Genomic DNA, 12,182 nt, shown 5'->3' with positions numbered 1-12,182 from the left:
TTTTTCTACTCTGTCCTGGAGTATTTTATGTTTTATTCCATCTTAATTTATAGATATACACTTTACATATGTGCCTCAATTTAATATTATAAATAAAATTGAGAAAAAGACTAAGAAATTCTCCTTTCTCATCAAACTTGCATTCTAGCAACTTCAGGCCCATTTTATCTAGCTCTTCTTGACCAGGATAGATAACTGAATTCTCAAGATTTATTTTGGTTCATACAAGGTGCAGTTGTATTCTCCCCATGTTTATACTTTCTTCAGATGTTCAAGAAAATGAGTGGTACTACTTTACCTGCTTATTTCACTACAATATCTTACAAGTTTATCCATATTGTTACCGATTGCAGACTTTCCTGCTTTATTAAGACTGAACAATACCCCCTTGCAGGAATATATCACATTTCACATGCAATATTTAAAATATTTCAATTCATACAAGCAATGAGTAGAATGGTGTTTCCCAGAGGTTTTCAGGAAGGGAAGAAGGGGACTTGTTCAAAGACTCCAAAATTTCAGACAGTAAAGATGACCAAATTCTAGAAATTTCTATAAAGGATTGTACCTATTCTTAACAATACAGCATGTTGAACTTATAAATTTTGTTAAGGTGATAGATCTCATGTTTTTGTTCTGGTTACCACAGTGAAAAAAAAGTTCCAAAACAACTGTATAGGGGCATGAAGAAACTTTTGGAGGTTATGGATACACTTGTTACCTTGATAGTGAGATAGAAGTAGGTATGTGTACATACAAACTCACCAAAATGTATATATTAACTCATAATAGCTAAACAATAGAATCAATCTAGGTGTTTTCAACACATGAATGGATAAACAAAATATGGCATATATACATAATGGAATATTACTCATCCTTAAGGAAGAATGAAATGAAGGGATTTTTTTTGCCTGTAAATGGATGGAGATGTTGAATATCATGCTAAGTAAAATAAGCCAGTCCCCAAAAAGCAAAGGTCAAATGTTTTCTCTGATATACAGATGCTAATTCATAAAAATGGGTGAGGCTAGGGAAAAATAGAGTCACTTTGGATTAGGCAGAGGTGAGGGACAGGAAGGGAGGAGAACATGGGTAGGAAAAATAGTAGAATAAATTGGACATTATTATCCTATGGGCATATATGACAACATGACTGGTGTGATTAAATATCATGTAAAACAAGAAGAATGAGAAGTTAGACTCTAATTATGTGTGGTATGTCAAAGGGCATTCTATTGTATAAATGCATAAATAACCAGAACAAATAATAATGTATATACTAAATATAATACATTTTTGTATATCAGTTATATCTCAATAAAGCTATTAATCAACATGTCCTTATTCATGGGTTTTGCAAAAGGAAAGTGAAGGTGGTAAGAAGGCGGGAATTAAAAACTGCTAACCCTTACAAGGACAACTATGTTCTGGCCCTCTCAGTTTCTGCCACACCCCAGCCACCCATCCCTGGGGTAGATAGACTTTGGTTTCTAATCAATCATTTTTGGCATAGGCTCATACTCCTTGAGCCTCTAGTGACAATCTCCACAGCAAATACATACTTCCCAATGGCAGCTCTAGCAAATTTCTAGGGTGAAGGAATTAGCATATTTACCTAAACATTGGCTGATCAAAGATCCTCCCTTCTCCTGTTTTTACTCCATGGTGCATACCTTAAAATATTTGCTTGTGTCAATCATGGTAGGTGCTTTTCTTCCTTCTTCTTTTCTTCCTCTTTTTTTTAAGGTGCTAAACATATGTCCTTTTTGATAGGACAGCCTGAGTTCAATCTTGGCTTTATCCTTTGAATAGTAGTATAATTTATGGTATCTTTTAATCTCAATCTCCTTAAGAAGTAGGATAAACATAGTTCTTTTATGTGAAAATTAATTGTGATCATGAATGTTAACTGATTGGTATACTATGTGACATAAGGATGCATTGAGATCAAGTTGTTTGCACTGAAAACTGGTAAAACAGGCAGGTGAGCCTGCAGGCGGTGATCACAGAGAGTGCCCCAGAGCAGTGGAGGACTGTAGGAGCAGCTAGATACAGCTGTCAGAAAATCCCCAGGGAACTGTTGGAAGCAGCTGGCTATGGGTCCCAAGAAGACAACATGCAAGTTGCTATCACTGGGAGCTGAGGGTCCCTGGCATTCTATCTCAGGGCTATTAACACTAAGATATAAGACCCACAAGTTAGTCCTCAGACCTCAAAAGTGTGAATACCAAGGGACATGCACTTTTCCTCTTTGTGATTTCTCTTAATAGCAGGCCCTCAGATGATTGGTAAGAGAGATGTTTAAGGGGCACAGATCATGGAGGGGTGCACATAGGAGATCCCCTAAAGCAAGAGAGGCCTTTTCCATGGGGTGATGAGTAGGGTTCTGGGATCTTGTCTGTTTTCTCCCAGGATTAGGGAGAGGACCAGTTTAAATCTGAAAAAAAGACCCAATAAGTGGATACTTGAGGGTTCTGGGTCATGGCAACTCCCGTTTTCCCCTCTCAGTTCTCACTGCATGGAATTGCACAAACAGCATGAGAGAAGGCAATAGCCAGAGAAGATTTTTTCCTACCAAACTGCCTTTATTCCCACTAACATTCGTCAAAATAAGACACAGCTTCCCACCCAGGCTTGAACATCCTCCCCTTTCAGTACCCTCCCTCTATCTTCGCGCTGCCCTCTTTCTGCACTCCCTGTACCCTCCCACTCCTTCACTTTCCTGAGAACCCACAGAAGCTGTCTGGTGAGAGGAAGAGCCTTTGGCCCTTCTGGTGCAGAATAAAGCAAGAGTGAGATCTTGCCTGAGGGGCATCCACCCAGAGGACACCAGCCAACACTACTCTCTTTCCTCAGGGCCTCTTCTTCTTCTTTTGGTTGCCTGATGACTTGCACTTCCTCCTCTGAGGCTGTGGGGTTTGAACCAGCTCCAGATCCACATCTTGCCCTTCAGTGGCCTGGAGGGGAGGCCCAGAGTAAGGCATCTTTTCCACATTGCATGAGCGTCCAGTGAGAGAGCTCTTTTTGGACATGGCACCTGGAGGGGGGTGGGAGCTGAGGCATCCCCTCTGGGTTGGTGGGGTCTGGAGTGCTTGATCTCCAGAGCATAGGGTTTCCACTGGAGGGGCCTCATTTTGGGACAGTCTCTAGGGCAGCAGGAGTGCTGGGAGGCTAGGAGAAAATCCAGGTCTTGGAGGTCATCATCCACACTGCAGCCATTGGCTGTCTTATGTGGCCCCCCAGAAGAAGTGGCTTTTCTGGGATCCACTATGCCTCTGTTTCCCAGGTTTAAAAAGGAAAATCTGTGGTTCTGGAGAGGCTAGTTGAAGTGGATGACCCCCAGTGAGGAAGACCCATTACAGCCTTGGAGAACAGCTATGTCCTTTGAACCCAGCAACTCTGGTTCTGTGCCCCAGTGCCACTTCATGACCTGGGAAGACACCTCTGTGCACCAGTTCTCCATGCTCACCCCTTGATCAGTGAGATATTTGCATTTCTCTGCACCTTGGTTGGCAGCTTCCTTGGAAGCTTTTGTGTCCTGTTGGAACATACCATGACCTTGAGGCACCTGCAAAGGTGCTTCTTCACATGCTGAAGGAGGATATGTGTGGTGAGCCGCTTCTGCCGTTTCTGCAGACTATGGTCACCATTACAAGATGGCGCTGGCTCCGCTGTGGTCTGTGACAAACAACTCCTTATTTGGGAGAGTTGGCGCATGGTTTTTCACCACCCTATGAGAAAGCTCCATGTGGCAGCTTCGCATTGGGGCTTGAGATGCTTTATTAAGGCTGGGAGGGGCATCCGAGAGAGAGAAGAAGAAATATCAAGGGCCTGAATAAACTGCTGAAAGAAGATTCCTGAGTTGCGTCTTCCTTGCGGGCAAGGGGTCGCGACAGATATGGGCACTGGACAACTCTTCTTCATGCGTGAAATGGGCCACAGGGACCAGGACAATTATATTTCAATGGGAGGTGAGAAGTGGAGCTGTCACTCTTTTTGTTCTCAGAGAGACAGACTTAGTCTCTGCTGGCCACCCTCCTGGGCTTCCTTTCTGCTTGATATCCTGAACCCATTCATTACTCTCCTGTCTCCTTCCTTATTTTTTTCTCCTCCTACAACCGATATCCTGGAACAGACTCACTCAGGGAGCCATCACAGACAGGATAGGGATAAACAAAATCCTGTGGGCCACATGAGTAAGGTCCTGTGCCTTCCTCATCTACCTGCTATCCCTTGCTTCCCTCTCCACCTGTGGTCACTCCCTTTATTGTCTACTTGTGTCCCTTTGTCTCCTAGTCTGCCATGTATCATTCTCTGCCTTACCCACTTAGTTTCTCTTTCCAAGCCCCAGTATACCTGGTGTCCCTACCTCCTTACTTATACCTGGTGCCCCTTTCTCCTTGTCTACCTCTTATTTATCCCCAACACCTGTTGTCCCTGAACTTGTTTATCAAGTGTTCCTGCTTCTCTTCTGTACCTGCTACACCTGGTCTACTGGGAGACCCTCTTTCCCTGTCTACCCGATCCTACTGCTCAAGCTCTTTTGTTAGGGCCAATATATTTAAATATTCTTTGGAGGAAAGTGATTCTTCCAGGAAGTGGGTATGAATTTTATTCTCTGCCTGGGATTAGAAGGAAGAGAGAATGACTTTGGGAGGAAATGGCCCCAAGTCAGGAATAATTCTAGGAGAAAGAAGAAGCAATGATGAGTCCATGCTCATCTGCACCATGGGGCTGTTATATGCCAACTACCAGCTACACACACACATACACACACACACACACACACACACACACACACACACATTGCTGATATTCTAAGCTATGAAGCTCAATTCCTTGGGTCCTGAAAACTTTTATACACCAAGATTGTAGGCCCAGCCCACCTTGTTGACAAAGTCCTCATCACATAACTCAGGAGAATTGGATCTGGGTATAAATCATCCTATATTGACTGTTGCTCCAATCTTTCCTCTACCAAGGTTGCAGCAGGCTCTCCTGTGAATAAGTGGGAGGGCTCCAATATGGCAAAGTTGGTAGGACCTAATAGCTCATCCATGATGTCCATGTTCCTTGGGTGGCTTCAGTTGGGATCTCCTTGGGTTCCTTGGTCTCAGGCCCTTTGGTCTTAACCACCTTTTCCTCATGTGCCTTGGTCTTGCATGCCTTTGTCTCAGACATCTTGGTCTCTGGTGCCTTGGTTTTGTCTGCTAATGAGTGGAGAGTCCGTGCCTTAGGATTGGTCTTTCTGGAGGTGCACACTAGGACAGGGAGGGCCAGAATGGGCTGTGAATGAGGAATCCCATGTTCATCCCAAAGACTTGGTAGTAGGCAGGGTTCAGTGGACCTAATATAGTATGCCATGCATGAGGACAACAGGACCCAAGGACCCAAGGGAGGTAACAGTGCACCAGATGCAACATCTAGGAGAGTCAAGTGGGAAGACATTTGGAGTAACTGATATTACATGCACTCTACCCTCCTGGGACCCAATTCGCAGACAGATGGTATGTTGTTTATTTGGACAGACAAGGAGAGAAAGAAGCTCTGTATTTGGCCCAGTCAATAGGCAGTTCAAAGTGGGGTGGCCAGGACCTCAGGTGCTAGGGGCTGTTCTTCTTGCAAGACCAAATCCCCCATACTGAAGGAAAAGGTCTTATTTGGGACAACGACTTGCCTTGGCCTCTGTCACCATTTGCACACTATCATGGGCTCTTATGGGAATGTGGGAACCTTACCTGGCTTTTGGACAGCCTCAGGACTGGGCGCCTTGGAAGTTCCAGCCTTGGAGTTACAGGAGGAGGTTGGCACTGGAAGACTCCTGAGAGCTCTATTCTTGGATCCTCCATCTCCTCTGCAGCCTCCAACTCCATGAATCTTGGTGGGATTTTGGTAAGGGAGGCACAGGCTGAGGTGAGAATCAGGTTAGCCATACTGGGAAGGTACTGGTGTGGGATTCTAAGCTATGTAGTATTCTAAGTTACCAGTCAGGATCTGGTGGCAGGAATTGGAGTTGCATGCTGGAGTGGGTCAGGCCAGTCCCAGGAGGGAGCTGCTACATAGGAAGAACTGAAGTTCTCAGGCAACAGTACATCAAATAGCACCAGAAGGGCATCAGGTCTGAGGGACCCAGGCAAGTCCTGTAGCTCACCCTTTTCCTGGCTCTCTCCTGTTTCTGCCAGGAGACCACAAAATCAGATAAGTTCCAGAAACTGGTCAGAGGAGTGACTTTTTGAGAAAACACCAGGGGTCCTGACTCAATTCAGGGGTAATGAGGTTGGGACATGAGCCCTTGAAGGATCACCTGGGAGACCAGATTACAGTAGGGTTCTTGTGAAAGTGGAAGCTAAACTGAGAACAGTGGGGTTCTTCCAACAAGGGTTGGTTCTTCCCTTCCCTTGTTAGAATGGCAAGGATTACATACAGCAAAGGCAGTAAAGACCAACACATGTCCTTGGGGCATCTGAGGTGCTTGATGGCCCTGACCATGCACTCCCCACTGGCACCCTCTTCTGGAACATCAGGTTGAAGTAGTGGTCACTTTCATGATTTATGATCGACCCCACCTTGTAAAGAGGTGCCAGTTCCCAGGCAGGTGGCCTGAGTGAATCTAATGCAACTTTTTTCCCTCTGCAGAGCCAGCAAAGCAGGAGATTCCCTGGCTGGGATGATTACTTATCTCCATCCTGATCCTGAACCTCAAGACATAATTGGAATCAGGAGTACTGAGGCTGCAGTTTCTGGGAATTTTGCAGAGAGAATGCCCAGCCCTCAAGCTAGAAGGAGCCACTATTTGGAGAGCTAGATGCCTCAGAGCCAACACATAGGTAGGTGACAGGCTGTACCAGACCTTGATGTGCAAACAATGATCCCCCACCAATAGGCTCTGGGCCCTGAAAAATGGCTCACTTTTCTGCAGTGTCATAGAAGACCATCCAGTCAAATTTGCTTGTGTGCTGACATTCCTGCAAATCCTTCCACAGGTCCTCTTCCATGGTTATGGTGAGCTCCTGTAAGGACAGAGACTGAAGCACTGGGCTGGAATTCATCAGGACCAGCATCCACAAGGTCACTATCTTTTCTCAGCTTACCAGGTCAACATATCTTACTACCTTTGTGACATTTGCCCCATCATGTTCAACTCAAAGTATTTATACTGGGACTCCAGAACACTTATATACCAGACCTTAAAACCAAGGGCTGCATTGACCAGTATGATTGTGCTTGGAATCCTCAATGATGTCATGTACTATAGGCTGAATGTTTTTATTCTCCAAACTCACCTGTTGAAGCCCTAACCCCCAATGTGATGGTATTTGGAGATTGGCTTTAGTGCTTAGAAGGTTAGTGAGATCCTGAGGGTGGGGCCTCATGAGGGCATCAGTGGTCTTCCTGGAGAAGGAAGAGACACTGAAGAGTTGTCAGTCATGTGAGGACAAAGAAGAGCAATCTGTCTTTTCAAGCAAAGAGAAAAGACAGCTTTTATGGGACTTTGGGTAAGGCACCCTTTATCTGGGAATGCTGACTCCAGAGCTGTGAGAAAGGAATGCTTGTGTTTTTATTCACATGTTCTACAGTGTCATGTGTGGCACCCCAAGCTGACTAAGACAGTGAACAGAATGGACTAGGAGTACAGTTATAAACTGGGGCAAAGATGAACATTCCCATCCAGTATCCAAAGAGAGATTCCCCAAGAGTTCCACGTCACCAGAGGGTCCCAATGAGGAGTTCATGACAATGTGTGTGGGTATCCACAGAGTTCTGTCTTGGGGCCAGCACCCATAACCCCACTTGTGGTTGTGATGTCCCCTGTGCCAGGAACAATCAGGTCTATGGTTGAAGGTGAAATGACTGGGGGAGGCAGTGCATTTCTTTGGAGAATGCTGTGACATTTCTAGATGTGGATAGGAATGTTTGGCTGGTGAGGTTGTCAGGGTGCTTTCTGAATATGTAGAATACTGTGTAGTGTTTAGGAGAATCTCTATATTCACGTTTTGGATATATTTTTGTGTCTGTCTCACCTGTGTGGAAATTATGTATATATTGATCTGTATATAGAGATTAATGTGTGCATGGTTTTTCTTGTGTGCTGGTATTGAACTCTGCCTCATGAATGCAAGATTAGCATTTTTGTGTTTTGTGTGTAGGCACCCAAGTGATTAGGTGTGTATTTATGGATTTGTGGATGTGTGTAGTTAGAATCTGTGTGTATACAAGATGTTCAGAAATTGTGTTTGTGTTTATTGTGGCATGAAATTCTTGAAGATTCTGGTGGTATTAGTACAATGGGTGTGGTTCTGGTATATAATTATGTTTTAGTCTCATGCATTTGAGAAGTCTAGGTTTTTGGTGGCTGAGCATGTCTTGAATTCATGAGGGTTCCTGGGGTGCATACTCTGGCAGATATGAGAGGTTCATAGTGTGCTTCCAAATAGATTTTCTTCAGGTGTTGTGGAATGTATGTAATTTAGAACTGTGGGATTTAATGTGGAGACCCTTCCTTCCTGGTACTCACATAAGTTTTTCTGTGCCTGGCTCCTTAGGCTGAATCTCCTTCTGGCTGTGATCCAGGGATGGTTCCTGAGCACGATGGTACATGTGTGTGTGTGTGTGTGTGTGTGTGTGTGTGTGAGAGAGAGAGAGAGGGGGGGGTAGAAGGAACAAGTAATGGATTCTCAGTCCCTTTTAAGGGTTGAATAATCACCATCTGGGAAAGGCTCAAGAGTTAAAAGTTTGGTCTCCAGTGGATGGTGCTATTGAGAGGTAAGGGGAGCTTGTAGGAGGTGGGATGTAGTGGAAGTTAATCATGTCATTGAATTGTTCTCTGGAATGGGGTATTGGGACCTGAGCCGTTCCCTATCCCTATCCCCTTTCTTTGTCTCTCTGCTTCCACATTGATGTGAGCAGTTTTCCTCCAGCATATTATATTGCCCAGACTCAGGTCCAAAGGCAACAGGGCCAAGCAATCATGGATTGTAATCCCCAAACAATGAATCTAAATTAATCATCCCTCCATTCATGGTGTTGATCCCAGATATTTTAGTACTGTGACAGATGACTGATTAACCCAGAAAAAAACGGTGCCTTGTTTTTGTGACCCTGCCTGGTCATGTGACTCAGAAGGCTTTGAAACTGGTTTTCAGAAGATGTTGACAAATATTGGAGAAACAGGCTAGAAAAAGCCTAGAGTGTTAGAAGACAGCTTTGTGGGTGATGCTGATGTGAGGTCAGGCCAGAATGTGTGGAAAAATGCAGACAATAGAGGCTGTGTCCATGATGTTTTGAGGTTGAAGTAAGTACCTTATTGGGAATTTGATTAGAGGCCACTCATGCTACTTCTGGCAAGAATTGGCCTACATTCTACATGTCCTTAAAATTCATGGGAGGCTTATTTAAAGGTAAGAGAAAGTTATACTTTAGATATGAGTTGTCTCCGGAAAGCTCAGGTATAAGACAATGCATGAAAGTTTAGAGTGAAGTGATTGGCTTTTGAGAGCTTAATCCTAATGAGTGCATTAATCCACTGTTATGGAGTAACTGGATGGTAACTGTAACAAGTAGGGTAGACCTAGAAGTAGTCAATCAAAGGAGGCATGCCTTTGGGGTTCATAGTTTGTCCCTGGTGAGCAGAGTTCTCTTTCTGCTTCCTCATTGCCATATCCTGAGCTGCTTTTCCCATACCTATACTTCTACCACTATGTTCTGCCTCACTTTGGCCTCAGAGCTATGGAGTTGGTGGTTAGTGGAGTGAGACCTGAAACTATGAGCTACATAAACTTGTGCTGCTCTAATTGTTGTTGTTAGATTTTTTTTTGGTCACAGTGATGTAAAAGGCAACTAAAACACAGACTAATTAATCCAGCAGGGAATATTTCAAGGCAGTACAGCATTTGAGATATGGCCTGGGTATTTCTAACTGCTTTCAGCCTGATTTACCATGGGGCTCAGGAGCAAAAGCCAGGGTAGAAAGATTTAAAATATTTGCAGGTTTTCCAGAAAAAAACAAAACAAAACAAAAAAAACTTTGTAATCATGGGGCCAAGGACAGTGTGGTTGGTAAAGAGATTAGTTCCATTACACAGAAGCCACCTTTAGGCATCTCAAGAATGGGAAGGACACCACCCTTAGGAGACTCAATGACTTGTGTAGAGAGTGTCAGTGTGCTCTACTTGCACAGGGCAGCCTCAGAATTCTTATGTCCAGATTCATTTTGCTGTGTAACTATGGGCTCTCAGAGGCCATGGTCCAGGCAGGCCTGGCTAATGTCCTCATTCACAGCAGACCTTGGTATTTTCCATGTGATGCTGTTTATCAGGATTACAGAATGAAGAGTTGTGGGGTTGTTAAGGTTTGCATTGATAGTTCAGAAGAAAGGCTGGTGTCCAGGAAGTGCATGTCACATTCAGAGTGCAACCCAGTAGCCCAGTGTTGTGGTGGAGAGCTTAGTAGGTTAGCATTGGAAAGCCTATGAAATGCCTGCTCAGGGAAGTGAAAGTCAGTGAGCACACCAGCTCTAGGGAGTGGTCCCACATCTGACCAGGCTGGAGGGATGAGGAGGCTAAAGCTCTCGGGGACCCATATCATACCATCAGGTGCCCTAGTTTCATACCTGGAGCACTAGACTTAATGGAGCATTAGACTTAATGTGTGCCCTGCTGTGATTTTTCAGTTTCCTCCTTGCTACTTTCCTCTTCTTCCCTTTGGAGCTAGTTATGTTTCCCCTGTGTAGTTGTATTTTGGAAACATGTTAACTTTTTTACTATTATTAATGAGGATTGCAGGCAATGCAGCTACAAAAGGTTTGATTATTCTGCTTTGCTTCCACCCATGACAGTCAGTAACTGAAGAGGCAGAGAGGTGGGAGATGAAAAGGCTTTATTTTCAATAATCCAGGGTTTCAGAGATGAATGGCTAGCTCCTGGTTTCATCTTGCTAGTGCTGCTGAGTGAAAGTGTATACAGTGTATTATGTGAAATTGTTCTCTCAGTCTTGGGCAGGTAGACACAAGCACAGTTCACTAGTGTTTACAGACTGTCCTTTAGAGGGGACTGGGGTCATGGCTCAGTGGTAGAGAGCTTGCCTGACATGTGTGAGGCATAGGGTTCAATTTTCAGAGCCATATATAAATCAATAAAGATCCATGGACAACTAAAAATATACATAATAAAAAATGTCATTTAGAGAAGCTGGGATTGTGTGGGTTTATCTGGGTCCAGTGGACACTGACCTGTCCCATACCTGTGAATCTAAGATAATGTGATTGTTTATATGCTTGCAATTCTGAATGTGTATGTGTGTGTCTACTTTGCATCCTAGTCAGCATCTTCTCTACACTTCTGCCAATATCTTTTCATTTGGACATTTCCTGTGACCTAGTAAAGAGGAGTCCCCAGTGCAAGGGCACTTTTAACTGACTTTGGTGCTTTTAACTGTCTCTATGGTTAGTCATTAAGATAGGTTGAGGGTGTGAGAAGAAAAGAAATCTATGCTTATGAATGAAAAAGAAGAGAATGGCAGGAAAAAACCTTTCAATTCAGGGTTAAGCATCAGGTTACCTTGAGTCTCAGAAGAGACTTTGGACAAGAACCATTGAGAATGCACTGTTGATAATTGTGGACCCTTGGAGTCCAAATGCTTATTTATTTATCTATTTATTTATTGCTGTGAGACAGACATGAGATTTTGGGGACAAGGGGTAGGTGTACTGGAGTTGACATTTGGTGTTTCTCAAAGGCTCACCTTTTAAACATCTGGTTCCCAGATGAAGGCACTATTGGGAGGTGTTTGAAGCTTGGGGAGAGTGGGGCCAGGTTGATGAAAATTAGTTCCTTGGCGGTGAGCCCCTGATGGGGCTCTGGAACCCTAATGCACTTCTGTCTCTGTCCCTCTCTGCTTCCCAGCTGCCATGAGGTGATCTGTTTTCCTCTGCCACACACTCTCTGCCAGATGTTCTGCTTTTCTACAGGTCCAGAGGTAAGAGGGCCAAGTGACCATGACTGTAACCTCTGAAATCATGAGGCAAAATAAATCTCTGCTCCTTTGAATGTGGTGATCTCAGGTATATTATCACAGGTTTGGAAAGTGACTAGGCCAGCTGCCATCCAAAAACACAAGAGGCTCCAGGCCCTTCCTTTAACAAGATTCACCTCTTCTGTCTGAATGTAACACGGAAAAGCTGA

General features: G+C 44.2%; 1 pseudogene; it reads right to left on the bottom strand.

The window, feature by feature from the left end:
* LOC124081347 (ubiquitin carboxyl-terminal hydrolase 31-like) overlaps positions 1–5,936 on the bottom strand; it is a 28,988-nt pseudogene extending 23,052 nt beyond the window's left edge.
* Positions 5,937–12,182: the final 6,246 nt, after the last annotated feature.

This window comes from Marmota monax, unplaced genomic scaffold, assembly GCF_021218885.2.
Source record: "Marmota monax isolate L192 unplaced genomic scaffold, Marmota_monax_Labrador192_F-V1.1 WCK01_AAM20220418_F8-fsc00660, whole genome shotgun sequence".
In the NCBI taxonomy this organism is placed as follows: Eukaryota; Metazoa; Chordata; class Mammalia; order Rodentia; family Sciuridae; genus Marmota; species Marmota monax.
Note: the sequence above shows the minus strand (reverse complement) of the source record. Positions and strands in the feature narration are given on the sequence as shown.